We start from the raw sequence: 21,032 nt of genomic DNA on the forward strand, positions 1-21,032 counted from the left end.
AATAAGACAAGCTACAGGAACATGAAAACAGTTGTGGAAAGAATAACAAAGACCAAGGAGCTCTGTGTGTGATGTCTGGGTTTCTGTTGACCTGTGTGTGGTGTGTGTGTATTTCAGGTGTTGGGACACTACTGCACATGTGCAGACAGTATGAAGCCCTCAGTGTGTCCAGTTTTTAACACAGTCTGAACTCTCTTAGATGCAGGATGCTGAGCTGGATGTGTTCAGATGTTCAGTGAACAGGATGGTTTGATGTGCAGAAGAGCGAGGGTGAAGCTGCAGGCAGGAGGAGAAGAGGAAGAGCTCAGAGGAGGTTCATGGATGAAGGAGGACACGGAGAGGGCTGGAGTGTTCAGCTGGGAGAAGTTGAATTCAGTTTAAGTGATATCACATCAAAGCGCTTAATATTGTAAGGTGAAGACCCAACAATAATAATAATAATAATAATAACAGGAAGAAGAAGTCTCCAGGAGCTGTTTGTTTTTATTTTTATGAGCACAGATACCATTTTTACAAAACAGGGAACATGATTCAACAGAGGAAATGACCCCTAACCCCACCAGGCTACTGCAGTAACAATCACACACACACACTGCTGGTCTCTTCTTTAAATAACAACAATAATAAACAAATAATAAAAACACAGAAAAGCAGATTAAGTGATAAAATGACCTTTAAAATATGATTAATATGAGTAATTTTCTTAAGAAGGACCCCTCGAGCAGAGCAAGTGCCAGAGATTATAGAGGAAATACATTTGATGGAAAGACTGACTTTATTTGTACGACTTAAAGCACATCTTTTTCTACAATCTTGGTCTAAATGGTATCAATACAAGCAAAAGCTCAGACTCTTTTTATTTAATCCAGTCTATATATCTATATTTGTAAGATGCTTTGAACAGTGCCCCAGTTTGTTCCATTTATATTTCTGATATATTTTCGTTATTATGGAAAATCACAATCCAAAGTTAAAAAAAAGAAGAAAAAAAAAACCATCAAGAAAGTAATGGAATACACTGGCTTCTAAAATCAACAACCGTTCAACATTTTCTAATTCTTAACAATCTCATAAATCACCTCTGTGGTTAAATATATAAACAGGCAGACGTCCATGTTTCAAACCGGTGGGGCACAAAACTCTCCACTTCTGATAAACTCCGTATAGAGATTTACAGAGAAAAAGGGGAGGAGCAAATTGCATAGCAATTCCTATTCCAACCAAAGCTTTTCTTTCTGAACGTTTTCATTAAGATGACCAAACCAGGTGAGGTGCATCGTGCAGTATAACTCCTAATACTCTGATCCAGTTAAACTTAATTAAATGTAAGCAGCTTGTTGAACCGAGGTTTTATGTCATCCACCTGTTTCTTGGATGTCATCATTGCTGATTTGAACTTCTTTAAAACCAACTTGTTTTCACTGAGCCAGCAACGCACAGAGTTTGATGCATCTGTCAGTACTTCCTTTAAATCCCCAGCATCAGCAGTGAGATACATCATCAGCTGACTGCTACTCACAGCAAATTTAGCTTCAGCAAATTCTTCTTTTAAAGACAGATTGTTTATATAAACAGACAACAGGAAGAGAGTCACGGAGCTTTCTCGTGGCGGTGGTGGTGGAGCACCTGTGCGCCTACTAGCATCTTTCCACCAACATGAGCTGCTCTTTTCATCAAAGAGAAAACTTCTCATCATAGAAATAGCTGAAGAAGAGTATTTCATTTTGGGAAGCAGATCATAACTGATGACGCCAGAGGGGAAACTGAAATCTATTAATATAACTCCGACTTTTTTATGATTGTTCACATCTGTTTTCCACTGAGTGATAATCTTATCATAAGCTTTCTGAGTGATCCGCTCCATCAGCTTATGATCGTTCAGAACTTCAAACACTTTAGACACTTTAAAGTCAACCAAATGAGGCTTTAATTGTTTAGTGAGGTCATCTGTGTCTGTGGGGAAATATCTTGCTACAGTGAAGCAAGTGGAGCTCTGAACATCTGTTGTTAGTTGATGGACTGATTTGCAGCATATATTTGTTGATATGTATTGTGTCCGACGGGTAGAGTTGATCTGGGTCAGTCCACACACAGAGGAGACAAAATCAATCCTCGTGTTTGAACCTTCATTGTTAAATTCTCCCAGAAATAAAATGTCTTTGTCTTCGGTTGACACCATTTCTATTTGTTCGCAGATTTTTTCTAAATGTTCGCCGTTGATACTTCGTGTTGTGTAACAACATCCCACTAACATTGGTCTGTTATCTAGCAGGGGAATGTCAACCCAGATGGTCTCGAGATTGTCGTCATCCAAGTCAGACCGCTTAATAACTAACAAGTCACTGCGAATATAGAAAAAAACATGATGCTGTTTACTACTATCCTTCTTGTACAATGTGAAATTGGGTCTTTCTGGTTCAAGGTTTTTAAGTGAATGAGATACAGTCAGTGCCAGCACATTAATATTGTTAGGATTTTGTAATATTTCATCAACTTGCTTATCCTCAGCACTTTGTACGTTCAGATGAGCCAAACGTAATTTCTTGGCCATAGTTTCAAAGAGAGACAGGGGTCACGGGTTCTCCGATCCTGGTTTGTCCTGATGGAAAGTGTCCTCTCTGCCTGCTTCCGCTGAGAAGCTGTTGGCCTGATTCTTACTCTCCTGGTCCGTTCAGTCTGCGGCACAAACACATCACAGTTATCATGCAAACAGTATAAACAGGACTCACAGACATAGATCTCAGTGAATCTGAATATAATGAAAAAGTGTGTTTTTTCTTTAAATAAACTTTCATGTAAAGTAAAATATTTCTGTTATGTTTGGTTGGAATATTTCATAAATCAGTCAAATACAGATTTACAAATTCGGTTCAGTTTTATTCACATAGCTTTGAATGGCAACAAGTCGCCTCAAGACATTTTACAAGACATTTAACAGGAGACAACTAAGCTGTAGTGTTTGTCACTGTGCAATAGACTCTTGGCTGTCTACATCTCATTAATGACAATATTTCATTGCTTTTCCTATTTATATATCCTGTATTTATATATCCTGTATTTATATATGTGTATATGTATATATATATATGCTATATTTCTGCTTATGTTCATAATCTGTTATTCCCCTTTATTTTATATTCTAATTCTGTATTATGCAAATTGTTGGTGTTCTGCTACTGGAAACTGAATTTATCTATCTACATTTACTGTATATAATAGTGTTTCAATAGTAGTTTATGTGGTATTGATTTCATACCTGAAACCAGGAAAGTGTCCTCTCTGCGTTGGTTCAGCACACAGAAGCTGCTGGCCTGATCCTTAGTCTCCTGGTTCAGATCAAGACGGAGTTGGTAGAGAAATATGATCTGACACATCAGTACGGTTTATTAGGAGAGTGCTATTGTAATAATATAGAAATGCCTGCTCATGGATAATATGGTCAAATTCTTGATATTCACACCACACATTGTTAATGTAACATGTAATAACAGCTTCTAAATGAAGTCTTAAAAATCACTGGGAGCTGTCAGAAAGACTTTAACATAGTCAACATTCATGATCAGGAACTCAGTATAATTTCCCATCACATCATTTATATTGTAAATACGAACAAGAGAGTTCATCACGATGATGATAAAAACTCAGAGGACTTGGGTCTGAATCTGAACTACTCATATTTCTGTTGAAAAGGACAAACATGTTGAAACTCAACAAATAAAATTCAGTTTGTGTCTAATTCAAATAACATGAACAATAATTTGTGTTTTCTTTCTTTGTGGAGACACAAGAAAAGTCCTGAGCTGTTTTGGTCTTCCTCAGACTTTCATGGCGGAGTCAAGCTCACAAGTTTTCTTCAATAACATCACTTTACATCAAAAACACATGATTAGAAGGACTGAACATCACAGCATGTCAGGTATCAGCCATTACCTGAAGTAAAAAGACGCAGTAGCAGTATTTCTACTTTTAATACGCTGCTCGGAATGAGAGCGTCTTCCTCTGACACCAACAAGATTCTGAGTTTAGCTCTTTGAATTCCATGAATATTTTCACACTGCGATTTTATTTGTGTCAGAAATGAAAAAATTGTCATTGTCCAGAACAAATAGCCTGGAATAAAACCTGCTGTGTTTGTTCTCACTCACCTGTCGTTGTTGTTTTACCTTAAAATGATGGAAAGAAGGTGTGAGGAAGAGACTGGACGTCCTTGCTCAGGTGTGTCTGTTTTGTATCTGATTCAGAAACAAGAAGTCTTTATATCTCACCTGACTGCAAGCTGATGATGCCAATGATGTTACCGTGGCAGAATGCAGTTTATCAGGTTTACAGACTGATGGACAAACACCTCCCAAAACCATAACTATTGGCCTAATTCTTAGTCTCCTGGTCTAGGTTCAGTCTGCGGCACAAACACCTCACAATTATTGTTGGAGTCAAATTGTTAAATGATGTCATGATGATGTCAGACCCCCAGCCTGTTGAATAGTTGGGGAGGCTGTAGTGTTTAATTATAGGGACATCCTCTGTGAAGGTTCTGTTTTCTTATTTAGTAAGCTTCCTGCCTTTATGATCCTTTTGCGGGAAGAAGGTCACACAAACGCACCCCAAACACAAACACACGCACTTGCATACACACACACACATTCTTGCACAGGCATACACACACACACACACACACACACACACACACACACACACACACACATAGTGCCTTACCTTTTAGAACCATAGGGGGTTTTGTTCTCAGAATAAAAGGCTGCAAGGAAGGTTGTTTATTTGAAGTTGGCTGGGAGACAGGTGAGGAGCGTTCAGCTCCAAGAGCCTGGTTCCGACCAGCCTCCCTTGCTAACAAGTAAAAACCAGTTAAAGCTGTTCATCTTGCTTCCTAGCTTCATTAATGGGTATACGTTTCTAAACCAGCAGGGTACGTGGAAGTGCAGACCCAACAGTTATCATGCAAACAGTTTAAATAGGACTCACAGACATAGATGATCTCAGTGAATCTGAATGTAATAAAAAAAGTTTGATTGTTTTTTTTGTATACTTTCATGTGAAGTAAAATATTTCCGTTATGTTTGGTTGGAATATTTCATAAATCAGTCAAATACAGATTTACAAATTCGGTTCAGTTTTATTCACATAGCTTTGAATCACAACAAGTCGCAACAAGACATTTTACACTGGATTGTAAAGACCAACAATAATACAGCAGAAGAAATCTGTCTGACTGTCTCAGTCGTCAGCTTGTAGTGCAGGATATTCACTTTTTGTGTTTTTGGTTGTCATTGTGAAGGCTCAGTCTGAGTGATGTTGGGCTAAGTTTGGACAGTAGAGAAAGGGAGACAGCTCTCATGGTAAATCATGAGTTAACTGTGATCAACAACAAGTTTCACTGTCACACCCAGGCATGATTACAGATATGCACGAGCAGCACATCACACCACCGTCTAAACAAAGTCACTGACATGTATCGGTCTGAAAGACTTACATTTGGAGTCAATGACAGAAACATCATTGTCCAGAACAAATACCCAGGAATAAAAGCTACTGTTTGTTCTCACTCAGGTGTGTCTATGTTGTATCTGATTGAGAAACAAGGAATCTGTACATCTCACCTGACTGCAAGCTGATGGTGCCAATGATGTTACCGTGGCAGAATGCAGTTTATCATGTTTACAGAGTGATGGACCAAAACCATAAGAGTCACGTAACAGGAGACAACTAAGCTGAAGTGTGTTAAATATCCCAATTCTTTCATCTTTGGGCTGAAGGAAGAACAACACTCGGTGTATAAATCTCAATCAACAATCTCTTTATTCCATACAACACTTTGAGCATAAACATCCGGATGGGAGATGAACAAGGGAGGGTGTCCTGCAAAATCTCGAAGTGTCTGACCATTTCTCACATTCTTATAGCTTCAGCCCCCTCCAAAGTCATAAAACCTAAACATCCACATTCTTCTTCTCTCTCAGTGAGCCTAAGTTATGACCTTGGCTTGCTGTGCAGTATGTTCTGTTCTTTCTAATCAGAGAAATAAGGCCACGATTCTCTGAAAACAGTATTTCTTATAAATCAGCAGTATAATGCATCATAAAACAATGTAATATTTCATTCCTGTTTTACCTCGAAATGAACAATCAATTAATTTTATTACATGTACATGGGGATTCTCACAGTTCAGCATCAATCATCAAAATCTGCTGGGGCGGTCCCAACAGCACACATTGACACACAGACATCAACAACCTTTGTCTCTCAAAACTAGGTGCCTCTCTATCTCGTGTCCTTGCTGCCCCCCTTCTTCGCACACTGTGTTCTCCTTTCTGTTGCCTCTGCTTCTCACATACACCTCTGACTTATTCACCCAGTTCTGTGTGTGTCCTCTATGTGTGAATGTTTAGCAGCTTGACCTATGGCCTACTTAAATGAATAATGAATATAATGCTTTACTATTGTTAATACAAATAAATCCCTATGTCAGGGTTCCTGGGTGTTCACCCAGTGTTATCAGTTGCTTCATATTCAGTTTATTCACCTGTTCATTTTTCCTGTTTTCATGTTCGCTTCCTGTGTGTTACTAGTTCAATTATGTTCAGCCGTGCGCCCACCTGTCTCCAATCGTCATCACCGTCGCCCTGTGTATTTAAGTCCCTCAGTTTCATCAGTTCTTTGTCTTGTCATTAATGTTGTCTACTCTACATGTGTGCCACTTTGTCAGTCACTCAGCCAGTCCGTCAGTCAGCTAGTCGTCTTCCCTTCTGTTCTGTTCTGTTCATCACAATAAACTCCATCAACTCTCCCCATGAGTCCTGCGTTTGGGTTACCTTCTTCTCATCCACACACAAAGCGTCCTGACATGGAGCCACTGCTAATCAAGTCCAGAAAAGACTTACTAGCCGATTAGTGATGTACAGATCGCAGTTCTCTTTGTAAAATGACAACCATTAATGCAACACGAAAGATAATAGGGGGCATAACAGTTGTCTTCCAACCAGTGCTGGACTGGGACAAAAAATCGGCCCAGGCATTTTGACTAGAGACCGGCCCACCAGGTATTATAGGAAAAACCATAAAGCCTTTGAATGAAAACAAACGCTATTGTCACAGTGATGTACACTGTCCTGTTGGTATATATGTATCAATCTAATAAACTTAAACCTACACCATCCTCCCTTTTCTGGTATTCTAAACAGTACTTAGCTGAAACTCAAACACTGCTTGGTCGAGTTAATCTCCTGAACTATCTACAACACATGGTGGAAACCTGAAATTAAGACAGAGAAGACTAGAGGTGAGACATGATCATTACTGAATATTAAAAATAATAAATGACAGATTTAGATATATTTTCAAAAACTAGTCATTTACCACATCAATAAACAGCATGGCAGGGTAAAATATTTTTTCTAACATGGCAACCTTTAAAAAGTGAAAGGAGACAGAAAGACTGGTGAGGAGGAATAAAACTTAATTGACTTTTTGATGGCATTTTACACACAGTACTGGTACAGTATCTAGAAAATGTGGGAAAATACTGGCATCATATACAGTACTTAGCTAATTCTGAAGAAATTAAGATGGGACCCTGAAAAAAATTACTACGTACAATAATGGATTTCTATATATTTTACATCAGATGAAAAAGTTTGTTGTAAGATTCAGATAATTATTTATTAAAAAAATAGACATTTTAAATGAGAATAAGAAAGAAAAGTATTTCTTTGTGCCCCCCTTTCCCTGTTAATGCCCTACCTGGCCCCATGGCATAACTTTGCTAGATCCGCCCCTGCACAGTTACCAGCTGTCAGCTACTTAGAAAAGGATCCTGGTGTTATTTGTCTCTCAGAAACAGTTCATAACTTCCCTTCAACTCATTCATGTCACCTAAAAGGTAAACCTGTTTCTCCATCACCTGTTCAGCTCTGATGATTCAGTAAGGACATCTCCTGGTTTCATCTTCATGTTTCCCTCTCACCAGGATATCCAAACCGACATCATGACCAGCAGCTTTTACAGCTGTGGCTCCAGCAAACATCAGCTGATACTAGAAATTAATATTAAATAAATTCTAACAACAGCTGATCAAGCTTAAATGTGCTGCTGTTGTTTAACGCGACATCGGCTGGTTTCTTCTTTCTGGCGCAAAGAGAGAAAAGCCGATCAGCTGATCATTGATCAGTTTCATGATTGAAATAATAACAGGGGAGAGAGAATAAGAGAAGAAGAAACAGCTGCAGCATAAAGACACAGAATAAATCCAGCTTTGTGTCTTTTTCATTCTAGCTGAAGTACGGGACAAATCGCATTTCTTTTCAGCTCAACACGAATATTTTCTCTGAATACTAGACGATTCTGTTTTTTCCGGGACGGTTGGAAACTAATTAACCTTATGAATAAAATAAATTTCAACACCGGTAACATCATAGCACCTGCCCAGCAGTATATAAAGTCCGTCATGCTAGCTAGTACACGTAGAGTTATTGTAACTGACTGTAAAAAGTCAGCATAACGAAAATAAACTCCACCTAAACTTGGTTTATATCAGACCCAGATAGACTGCAGGTCATAAGTTCTCACCTGAAGTTCAGTTCCCCTGATACTCGGACCGACACCAGCGGCCGCCTGCCTCGGGTCTCTCCTCCTCCTGCCTCACCTTTCCGTCATTCACCTGCCAGCGTGTTGCATCTGCTGGCCTCCACCACTTGCTAATGTTACTGAATCTGTGGAAGCTGCGCAATAGCCACCACCAAACAATTGAGTTATTTTTACACATATCCCAGCATCTGGCCAATCCACCACCTTTCAGTGTTTATACCGTTATGAAAAAAAAAGGGAAAAACCCCCCCCATAAAAACGAAAAATCCCCATCCCGGTGGGCCGATGGCCAGTCCAGCTATGCTCACAGGTGCCTAGAATTGTCCGCTTAGTCCACAGTGGAATAAAAAGAATATTGTGCAACAACACTAAACACACAATATAAATATGAGGATAAAACCATGCAATAGAAATATCAATAAACAAACATGCAATATCACTATCACAATAAAACCATGCAAATAAAATCAATACTATGTACCAACACACAGTCTGATCCAAACACAAAATCTAAAAACACAATTTTCCACTGTGTGACACAAAATTGCAGAATATCTTTAAGGCTATCTGCTATAAAAAGCCAGACCAGAAAAAATCTCACATGTATCAGTACTGATAAATGATCAGAATTATAATATTTCTGACTGTCTGAGGCTACATTGAATCGAATCAGGACTTTGAGAACCGGAATCGAATGGATTATAGAAATCAGTGATGATACCCAGCCCTAGTGAGCAGCCTAGGCCTGACAGAAGTGGATGTAGCTGTGGGTAATAAGAAAAGATGAAGAGAACTATTGATAACTTTTGTGTTAAGTTAAGGCCTGATCCATCTGAAATTCATAGCCAGCTCTGACACGGTGCCATCAATCTTGAAATGCTGAAAAAGCACAGTGTATCCAGAAAACACATTATTTGCTGCATTAAATACACTGCCCAAGTGTCCCCTTGTCTGTATGGACTGCCCAAAAAAGTGCACATGTAAAATTGCGGTGTTAAGTGATGCGGTTGAAAAATTTGAGTGCGCCTAACTAGAGCCCTGTATTAAGGTTCCATTTTGTCTCTTTACAAGAATATATTTGACTGTTAAGTTTGAAACATTTCACAAGATCACGATGATCCTGCAGAAGATGACAACACACACAGAGATACGACAATATCAAATCATCAACAACAGCGAATCAGAGGTAATATTGGGTGTGTGGACAAATATGATTTAGAAAGTAGAAACAATCCTGACATTTTTAAAATGCCAGGAGATTTATAATTATACTGTAAAAGGACATCTGTGCTTGGTAAATAGCATATATCAAAGTCCTAGATATAAATATGGTGAGTGAAATTTTAACTGTTGCAGCTCCAACATAACAAAAACAGTCCTCAATTCCAGTTCAGGGACTCCAATTAGCTGATGTGAAACCTACCACACAGTTAGCAGCTCAGCCACCACTGTACCAATCCACATGTCAATCAACGAGGCCACATCCCTAATTTTGCACATATAAGTATTAATTAATTAAAGTCCAGTAGCTCTTTAGTCTTGCAGTTTACACAGTCGCTTGGCAATCTAAAGGTTAAGTTAAAGATAAAAAAAATTCCCTTTGGGGCTGTCCCAGGAAGGGTCCAACTCTGTCAAATGAAAACATATGATAGCAGCGCTATAAGCTAGGTTAACATCTTGTGAGCAGGCAACTGTAGTTTGGTCTACTATAGTTTAAACAGGTGAGATGTAGATATATTAATAATACATTTTAAAAAAATGATTTGTTTAATTTAACGTCTCAAGCATCCTAATTAAGTTTGGTTGGTTAACCCTGTAAACTCTCACTCTGTGCTTACTGAGTGATGTTCTTTGCGTGCTGGTCTCTGTGTTTGCTGTCTGTGGTTAACAGAAGTTTACACCTCTGCAGTTGTACCATTTCCTGTTTATGGTTAAAAACAAACAAACATTAAACATTTTTAAACTTAATTTAAAGAATGTTAGAAACATACAACAATTAAACAAACACATTAAGTAAACCTAATAATAACAGAAAATGTCAGTTATGGACAAATCATCATCAAAGACAAGAAAACCAGATCAAAGATGAGCGGTATGGCTGTTCTTCTCTGTTTCATGTCTGCCGTCTGTCTGACCCAGTAAGCAGCCTAGCAGCAGCATTTAAATAACCTGCAGAAGATCCAGGACAGATTTACTGAGTGAAAATTTTTTTTACAGAAGTTGATACAGGAATGAGCATCTCTAACTCCTGTTTAGGAACTCAGACCTCAGTTTACCAATATTCTTCAGTGTGATAAACAAAACAAAAACAGAAGAAAAGAAGAAGAAGTTATTATAATTATTTTCCAGAGCACAGGACAGGGATTGATTGAAGATTATATGCTAACATGAGCAAAAGACAACAGACCCAGACTCTTCTTGATCTCAGATCATTCCTGATCAGGATGGCCACAATTTCTGGCACAGCAACTTGTAACTGTCTTATTGTCACTGATCTCTAAATAAACTTTTTTTTTTTTTTGGATAAAAATTTTACAAGGTAAAACACTCTTGCAGAATTTCTTAGAAGCTAATATATAGACCTAACCTAACAACATTTAAGATACAAGCATCATCATAATTACCCTTACATCCACCACATCTAGGTCCATATGCCATATACCCGGTTTGATCATTATTGAAGGTGTTAATTTTAATGTTGTATATGATAAATAATCTTAGGATAAATGTGCAGTGATTGGGCAATCTGGGTGCTAAAAGCTTTGATAGGTGTATCAATTATGATCGGTGTTCTTTGAAGTCACAGTTTTGATAACCTCTGCAAGATTTTAGACACCTGGAAAGTTCCCGTATGTATATCTTATAGGTTCAACATCCATCTGAGAAGGCAGTCCTGACAGACTGGGGCATGGCAAACATAAGAGACACTGTGATGCTTGGTCAAAGGAATAAGCTCCCTGCCCAGGCTGTTAGGGTTAGGGTCCAACTCGTGGCACATATCTTTACATGGCCCCTGAATGCATACTGATGTTTGAAGAGGCTTCATTCCAAACAGACATGTGCCCACATAGCAGACAGGTCTGGCCTGGATCTGGTGTCAAGCCGACACTGCTGGCTGACTTCTGGCATGGTACGTGATATGTCAGCTACATATGGGCCAGGCCTGAGGTAGATGGCACTGTTTCTGTGATGGCACGCCACATCTGCCCGAATGTGGTTTGGTGTATGTGGCCCTGGCTCATAGAAAACAGGTCTGGCCCGGATCTGGCATCAAGCTGGCACCTCTAACTGGCTGGTGTCATGGTCATTAAGGTCAACCAGATGCGGGTTTGACAGGTTTGTGAGTGTACACTTTATCCAAAACCTAGTGAGGGTTTACTCATGCTTGCCACTCGGTGGCTCAGGCGGTAGAGCAGGTCACCTACTGATTGGAAGGTAAGTCCTTTGATCCCTGGCTCCTCCTGCCTGCATGTCAAGAGTGTGAATGTGTATAAATGTAGTTAGGAAGCACTCACTTTATAGAAAGTGTGTGAATGTGGCGCGTTGTATAGAGCACTTTGAGTAATCTGGGAGACTAGAAAAGTGTTATATAAGAAGTCCATTCACTGTCTGAACAGAGTTCTGTCATGTTACTTTTGCACTATTATGTTCCAGCACATGTTGTTTTTACATGGCTTGATTAGGTTACACATTAGGCTGACATCTGGGGCCCGAGCTGAAACTGTTCTGGGCCAGCACAGGGACAGTAGTGTGTCTGCAACTGGCTTTGTGCTGGCCCATGGGTGGGCCACCTCTGGCAAACCATATCTGGTCCACCGAAGGGCCGCCATTCTTTGTAGTATGTGGGCCACGTGTAAGCATATTGTGTGGGCGAGATCTGGGCCATACCAATTTTGCTATGTGGGTGGTCCTTCGGAGCCACATATCTGGAGATCCTGACGGGGTCCGCTCCATGGGTTGTTAAAAGACAACTAGAACTGGCTGCACTAATGTTGCTACTGTCTGCTGTCCAAGAGTCTTACAATGATAATTATGTTCTAGATTAGGTTAAAAGATGGTAAACGAAACACTTAATTATTGTTAAACATGGCACCTGTTCAATTGTATTGAAACTTTTTGTTGAAATTTATGTTAGTCAGAAGGTTTTCAAATTATCTGGAAAACAAGGAAGAATAAATGTTACTAAACAATGTTGTATGTTTTTATTGGTCATAGGAAATGTTTACTGATGCACCTTCCATCCACTCTCTCTTCAGAAATGTGTATATGTCACAGATTTAGACCTTGTGTTTTCAGATAAACTAATCCATCTTATGTTTACTTAAATATTGATAATATTAAACTGTACTGCTTATTTTTCTTCTTTTGGTTATATTTTTCTATACCTTAGTACCATAACTCAAAGATACAAAGACAATTAAGATCACTTGAACATGACACTTTGGCTTTGCTTAATAAGACAAGCTACAGGAACATGAAAACAGTTGTGGAAAGAATAACAAAGACCAAGGAGCTCTGTGTGTGATGTCTGGGTTTCTGTTGACCTGTGTGTGGTGTGTGTGTATTTCAGGTGTTGGGACACTACTGCACATGTGCAGACAGTATGAAGCCCTCAGTGTGTCCAGTTTTTAACACAGTCTGAACTCTCTTAGATGCAGGATGCTGAGCTGGATGTGTTCAGATGTTCAGTGAACAGGATGGTTTGATGTGCAGAAGAGCGAGGGTGAAGCTGCAGGCAGGAGGAGAAGAGGAAGAGCTCAGAGGAGGTTCATGGATGAAGGAGGACACGGAGAGGGCTGGAGTGTTCAGCTGGGAGAAGTTGAATTCAGTTTAAGTGATATCACATCAAAGCGCTTAATATTGTAAGGTAAAGACCCAACAACAACAATAATAATAATAATAACAGGAAGAAGAAGTCAAGAGCTGTTTGTTTTTATTTTTATGAGCACAGATACCATTTTTACAAAACAGGGAACATGATTCAACAGAGGAAATGACCCTAACCCCACCAGGCTACTGCAGTAACAATCACACACACACACTGCTGGTCTCTTCTTTAAATAACAACAATAATAAACAAATAATAAAAACACAGAAAAGCAGATTAAGTGATAAAATGACCTTTAAAATATGATTAATATGAGTAATTTTCTTAAGAAGGACCCCTCGAGCAGAGCAAGTGCCAGAGATTATAGAGGAAATACATTTGATGGAAAGACTGACTTTATTTGTACGACTTAAAGCACATCTTTTTCTACAATCTTGGTCTAAATGGTATCAATACAAGCAAAAGCTCAGACTCTTTTTATTTAATCCAGTCTATATATCTATATTTGTAAGATGCTTTGAACAGTGCCCCAGTTTGTTCCATTTATATTTCTGATATATTTTCATTATTATGGAAAATCAAAATCCAAAGTTAAAAAAAGAAGAAAAAAAACATCAAGAAAGTAATGGAATACACTGGCTTCTAAAATCAACAACCGTTCAACATTTTCTAATTCTTAACAATCTCATAAATCACCTCTGTGGTTAAATATATAAACAGGCAGACGTCCATGTTTCAAACCGGTGGGGCACAAAACTCTCCACTTCTGATAAACTCCGTATAGAGATTTACAGAGAAAAAGGGGAGGAGCAAATTGCATAGCAATTCCTATTCCAACCAAAGCTTTTCTTTCTGAACGTTTTCATTAAGATGTCCAAACCAGGTGAGGTGCATCGTGCAGTATAACTCCTAATACTCTGATCCAGTTAAACTTAATTAAATGTAAGCAGCTTGTTGAACCGACGTTTTATGTCATCCACCTGTTTCTTGGATGTCATCATTGCTGATTTGAACTTCTTTAAAACCAACTTGTTTTCATTGAGCAAGCAACGCACAGAGTTTGATGCATCTGTCAGTACTTTCCTTAAATCCCCAGAGTCAGCAGTGAGATACATCATCAGCTGACTGCTACTCACAGCAAATTTAGCTTCAGCAAATTCTTCTTTTGAAGACAGATTGTTTATATAAACAGACAACAGGAAGCGAGTCACGGAGCTTTCTCGTGGCGGTGGTGGTGGAGCACCTGTGCGCCTACTAGCATCTTTCCACCAACATGAGCTGCTCTTTTCATCAAAGAGAAAACTTCTCATCATAGAAATGGCTGAAGAAGAGTATTTCATTTTGGAAAGCAGATCATAACTGATGACGCCAGAGGGGAAACTGAAATCTATTAATATAACTCCGACTTTTTTATCATTGTTCACATCTGTTTTCCACTGAGCGATAATCTTTGTAAAAGTGTCCTGAGAGAGCTGCTCCATCGGCTCATGATGGTTCAGAAATGTAAACACTTCAGACACATTAAAGCCAACAAAAAGAGGCTTTAAGCATTTAGTGAGCTTATCTGTGTCTGTGGGGAGATTTCTTGCTACAGTGAACCTCTGAACATCCCTGTATTTTGCTGTTAGTTGACTGAATGGTTTGCAGCAGTCTGGAATATTTGTTGATGTGTATTGTGTCTCACGGGTGGAGTTGATCTTGGTCAGTCCACACACAGAGGAGACAAAATCAATCGAACCTTCTTTTTTAAATTCTCCCAGAAATAAAATGTCTTTGTCTTCAATTGACACCATTTCTATTTGTTCGCAGAAGTTTTCTAAATCTTTGTTATTGGTACTTCGTGTTGTGTAACAACATCCCACTAACATTGGTCTGTTATCTAGCAGGGGAATGTCAACCCAGATGGTCTCGAGATTGTCGTCATCCAAGTCAGACCGCTTAATAACTGACAAGTCACTGTGAATATAGAAAAAAACATGATGCTGTTTACTACTATCCTTCTTGTACAATGTGAAATTGGGTATTTCTGGTTCAAGGTTTTTAAGTGAATGAAATACAGTCAGGGCCAGCACATTAATGTTGTTAGGATTTTGTAATATTTCATCAACTTGCTTATCCTCAGCACTTTGTACGTTCAGATGAGCCAAACGTAATTGGTTGGCCATAGTTTCAAAGAGAGACAGGGGTCACGGGTTCTCTGATCCTGGTTTGTCCTGATGGAAAGTGTCCTCTCTGCCTGCTTCCGCTGAGAAGCTGTTGGCCTGATTCTTGCTCTCCTGGTCCGTTCAGTCTGCGGCACAAACACATCACAGTTATCATGCAAACAGTATAAACAGGATTTACAGACATAGATCTCAGTGAATCTGAATATAATGATAAAGTGTGGTTTTTCTTTAAATAAACTTTCATGTAAAGTAAAATATTTCCGTTATGTTTGGTTGGAATATTTCATAAATCAGTCAAATACAGATTTACAAATTCGGTTCAGTTTTATTCACATAGCTTTGAATCACAACAAGTCGCCTCAAGACATTTTACACTGGATTGTAAAGACCAACAATTATACAGCAGAAGAAATCTGTCTGACTGTCTCAGTCGTCAGCTTGTAGTGCAGGATATTCACTTTTTGTGTTTTTGGTTGTCATTGTGAAGGCTCAGTCTGAGTGATGTTGGGCTAAGTTTGGACAGTAGAGAAAGGGAGACAGCTCTCATGGTAAATCATGAGTTAACTGTGATCAACAACAAGTTTCACTGTCACACCCAGGCCTGATTAGAGACATGCTGGATTGAGTAGAAGCTGTGTAACAAAGACGAGCAGCACATCACACCACCATCTAAACAAAGTCACTGACATTTGGAGTCAATGACAGAAACATCATTGTCCAGAACAAATACCCAGGAATAAAAGCTACTGTTTGTTCTCACTCAGGTGTGTCTATGTTGTATCTGATTCAGAAACAAGGAATCTGTACATCTCACCTGACTGCAAGCTGATGGTGCCAATGATGTTACCGTGGCAGAATGCAGTTTATCAGGTTTACAGACTGATGGACCAAAACCATAGAGTCACGTAACAGGAGACAACTAAGCTGTAGTGTTTGTCACTGTGCAATAGACTCTTGGCTGTCTACATCTCATTAATGAGAACATTTCATTGCTTTTCCTATTTATATATCCTGTATTTATATATGTGTATATGTATATATATGCTATATTTCTGCTTATGTTCATAATCTGTTATTCCCCTTTATTTTATATTCTAATTGTGTATTATGCAAATTGTTGGTGTTCTGCTACTGGAAACTGAATTCATCTATCTACATTTACTGTATATAATAGTGTTTCAATAGTAGTTTATGTGGTATTGATTTCATACCTGAAACCAGGAAAGTGTCCTCTCTGTGTTGGTTCAGCACACAGTAGAAGATCCAGATTGTCTCCTCAGCTTAGAAGCTGCTGGCCTGATCCTTAGTCTCCTGGTTCAGATCAAGACGGAGTTGATAGAGAAATATGATCTGACACATCAGTACGGTTTATTAGGAGAGTGCTATTGTAATAATATAGAAATGCCTGCTCATGGATAACATGGTCAAATTCTTGATATTCACACCACACATTGTTAATGTAACATGTAATAACAGCTTCTAAATGAAGTCATCAAAAACACTGGGAGCTGTCAGAAAGACTTTAACATAGTCAACATTCATGATCAGGTATGGACTCAGTATAATTTCCCATCACATCATTTATATTGTAAATACGAACAAGAGAGTTCAGAGGACTTGGGTCTGAATCTGAACTACTCATATTTCTGTTGAAAAGGACAAACATGTTGAAACTCAACAAATAAAATTCAGTTTGTGTCTAATTCAAATAATATGAACAATAATTTGTGTTTTCTTTCTTTGTGGAGACACGAGAAAAGTCCTGAGCTGTTTTGGTCTTCCTCAGAGTTTCATGGCGGAGTCAAGCTCACAAGTTTTCTTCATTAACATCGCTTTACATCAAAAACACATGATTAGAAGGACTGAACATCACAGCATGTCAGGTATCAGCCATTACCTGAAGTAAAAAGACACAGTAGGAGTATTTCTACTTTTAATACGCTGCTCAGAATGAGAGCGTCTTCCTCTGACACCAACAAGATTCTGAGTTTAGCTCTTTGAATGCCATGAATATTTTCACACTGCGATTTTATTTTTGTCAGAAATGAAAAAAAAAGTCATTGTCCAGAACAAATAGCCTGGAATAAAACCTGCTGTGTTTGTTCTCACTCACCTGTCGTTGTTGTTTTACCTTAAAATGATGGAAAGAAGGTGTGAGGAAGAGACTGGACGTCCTTGCTCAGGTGTGTCTGTTTTGTATCTGATTCAGAAACAAGAAGTCTTTATATCTCACCTGACTGCAAGCTGATGATGCCAATGATGTTACCGTGGCAGAATGCAGTTTATCAGGTTTACAGACTGATGGACAAACACCTCCCAAAACCATAAGAGTCACGTAACAGGAGACATTTACTGTGTATAATAGTGTAGTGACATCAATACTTTATATAGTTTTGATGTCATACCTGAAACCTGAAAAGTGTCCTGTGAATGACCACAGCAGACCCGACGACACTTTCATGCTTTTCAGCATACTTTATTCCACATGGTTGCTGAACACACATATGAATGGCTGCAGTGTCCCAGCCGCCAGCCAACACATTCACAACAACAGCAACTACCAATGACAGGATCCAGTTACATACTTAAGTTGGCGAGGCATGATTGCAGATGCCGTGCAGCTGCGTCCATATTCCCTGCACGGCACTCCAGGCCACGTCCCGGCACATGTCCTCTCTGTGTCCTTCAGCTGGAAAGCTGTTGGCCTAATTCTTAGTCTCCTGGTCTAGGTTCAGTCTGCAGCACAAACACCTCACAATTATTGTTGGAGTCAAATTGTTAAATGATGTCATTGTGTTACTTAAATTTGTGAGTCTTGGTTCAAACTGCATGATCAAAGACATTTTGTATCTGACCCCCAGCCTGTGTTGAATAGTTGGGGAGGCTGTAGTGTTTAATTATAGGGACATCCTCTGTGAAGGTTCTGTTTTCTTGTTTAGTAAGCTTCCTGCCTTTATGATCCTTTTGTGGGCAGGAGGTCACACAAACGCACCCCAAACACAAACACACGCACTTGCATACACACACACACACATTCTCGCACCGGCATACACACACACACACACATACACACATAGTGCCTTACCTTTTGGAACCATAGGGGGTTTTGTTCTCAGAATAAAAGGCTGCAAGGAAGGTTGTTTATTTGAAGTTGGCTAGGAGACAGGTGAGGAGCGTTCAGCTCCAAGAGCCTGGTTCCGACCAGCCTCCCTTGCTAACAAGTAAAAACCGGTTAAAGCTGTTTGTCTTGCTTCCTAGCTTCATTAATGGGTATACATTTCTAAACCAGCAGGGTACGTGGAAGCGCAGACCCAACAGTTATCATGCAAACAGTTTAAATAGGACTCACAGACATAGATGATCTCAGTGAATCTGAATGTAATAAAAAAAGTTTGATTGTTTTTTTTGTATACTTTCATGTGAAGTAAAATATTTCCGTTATGTTTGGTTGGAATATTTCATAAATCAGTCAAATACAGATTTACAAATTCGGTTCAGTTTTATTCACATAGCTTTGAATCACAACAAGTCGCAACAAGACATTTTACACTGGATTGTAAAGACCAACAATAATACAGCAGAAGAAATCTGTCTGACTGTCTCAGTCGTCAGCTTGTAGTGCAGGATATTCACTTTTTGTGTTTTTGGTTGTCATTGTGAAGGCTCAGTCTGAGTGATGTTGGGCTAAGTTTGGACAGTAGAGAAAGGGAGACAGCTCTCATGGTAAATCATGAGTTAACTGTGATCAACAACAAGTTTCACTGTCACACCCAGGCATGATTACAGATATGCACGAGCAGCACATCACACCACCGTCTAAACAAAGTCACTGACATGTATCGGTCTGAAAGACTTACATTTGGAGTCAATGACAGAAACATCATTGTCCAGAACAAATACCCAGGAATAAAAGCTACTGTTTGTTCTCACTCAGGTGTGTCTATGTTGTATCTGATTGAGAAACAAGGAATCTGTACATCTCACCTGACTGCAAGCTGATGGTGCCAATGATGTTACCGTGGCAGAATGCAGTTTATCATGTTTACAGAGTGATGGACCAAAACCATAAGAGTCACGTAACAGGAGACAACTAAGCTGAAGTGTGTTAAATATCCCAATTCTTTCATCTTTGGGCTGAAGGAAGAACAACACTCGGTGTATAAATCTCAATCAACAATCTCTTTATTCCATACAACACTTTGAGCATAAACATCCGGATGGGAGATGAACAAGGGAGGGTGTCCTGCAAAATCTCGAAGTGTCTGACCATTTCTCACATTCTTATAGCTTCAGCCCCCTCCAAAGTCATAAAACCTAAACATCCACATTCTTCCTCTCTCTCAGTGAGCCTAAGTTATGACCTTGGCTTGCTGTGCAGTATGTTCTGTTCTTTTTAATCAGAGAAATAAGGCCACGATTCTCTGAAAACAGTATTTCTTATAAATCAGCAGTATAATGCATCATAAAACAATGTAATATTTCATTCCTGTTTTACCTCGAAATGAACAATCAATTAATTTTATTACATGTACATGGGGATTCTCACAGTTCAGCATCAATCATCAAAATCTGCTGGGGCGGTCCCAACAGCACACATTGACACACAGACATCAACAACCTTTGTCTCTCAAAACTAGGTGCCTCTCTATCTCGTGTCCTTGCTGCCCCCCTTCTTCGCACACTGTGTTCTCCTTTCTGTTGCCTCTGCTTCTCACATACACCTCTGACTTATTCACCCAGTTCTGTGTGTGTCCTCTATGTGTGAATGTTTAGCAGCTTGACCTATGGCCTACTTAAATCATTTCAGAAGGACAAGAAAACGCTTTAGAAAATGAAGTCATTGATGACATCATATACAGTGACATCAAAACATCACACTGTCAGCAGCAGCCAATCAGACAAAGCAGAGGTAATATTGGTCTTGTCTCTTTTTTTATTTTTTAATTTTTTGTAGTAGCTTCCAGGGTGGGGACAAGATGTGAGGTTAAGTTTTGTTTTTTCAATTATATGTAAATTGAAATATGCCATAATTTCAGGAGATTGTGAAGACATGAAATAATGGATAAAGAAATTTTAGTTATTTTTGCCATTTCTTTGTCACAAGTGGGTACCTCCACCTATTTTCAAAGTGTTATAGGGGATACCATTTCCCAAAAAGGATTACTGATTTGATTTCTCAAAAAGGAGGACAGATCAAGTTATTTAACTGGAATAACTTTTAGCAAAAATTAAGTTACCTCAAGGGCCAGTGTTTACCCACTGAGAACATGTTGCTTAAATATGATGATATTAAGAAGGTCCGTGGTTGGGCAGCTCATGGGATTCATCAGTGTACAAATTAAAACCAATTATAATCACTTCACCCATTTTAATAATAAGAGTCAAAAAGTTAGAAAAGTCAGTTAAAAGTGATGCTGCTGAAGTGGATGATCAATAAACTG

General features: G+C 39.0%; 1 long non-coding RNA gene across 1 annotated transcript; it reads right to left on the minus strand.

Moving 5' to 3' along the window:
• Positions 1-2,512: 2,512 nt before the first annotated feature.
• Positions 2,513-17,781, minus strand: LOC109201236 (uncharacterized). Its single transcript, XR_002061255.2, has 3 exons — positions 17,705-17,781; positions 16,803-16,902; positions 2,513-2,676 (listed from the first exon to the last, which is right to left on the minus strand). It is a non-coding gene; the product is annotated as an uncharacterized LOC109201236 (long non-coding RNA).
• Between the last annotated feature and the right edge of the window lie 3,251 nt (positions 17,782-21,032).

Source organism: Oreochromis niloticus, linkage group LG3 (assembly GCF_001858045.2).
Source record: "Oreochromis niloticus isolate F11D_XX linkage group LG3, O_niloticus_UMD_NMBU, whole genome shotgun sequence".
Taxonomy (NCBI): Eukaryota; Metazoa; Chordata; class Actinopteri; order Cichliformes; family Cichlidae; genus Oreochromis; species Oreochromis niloticus.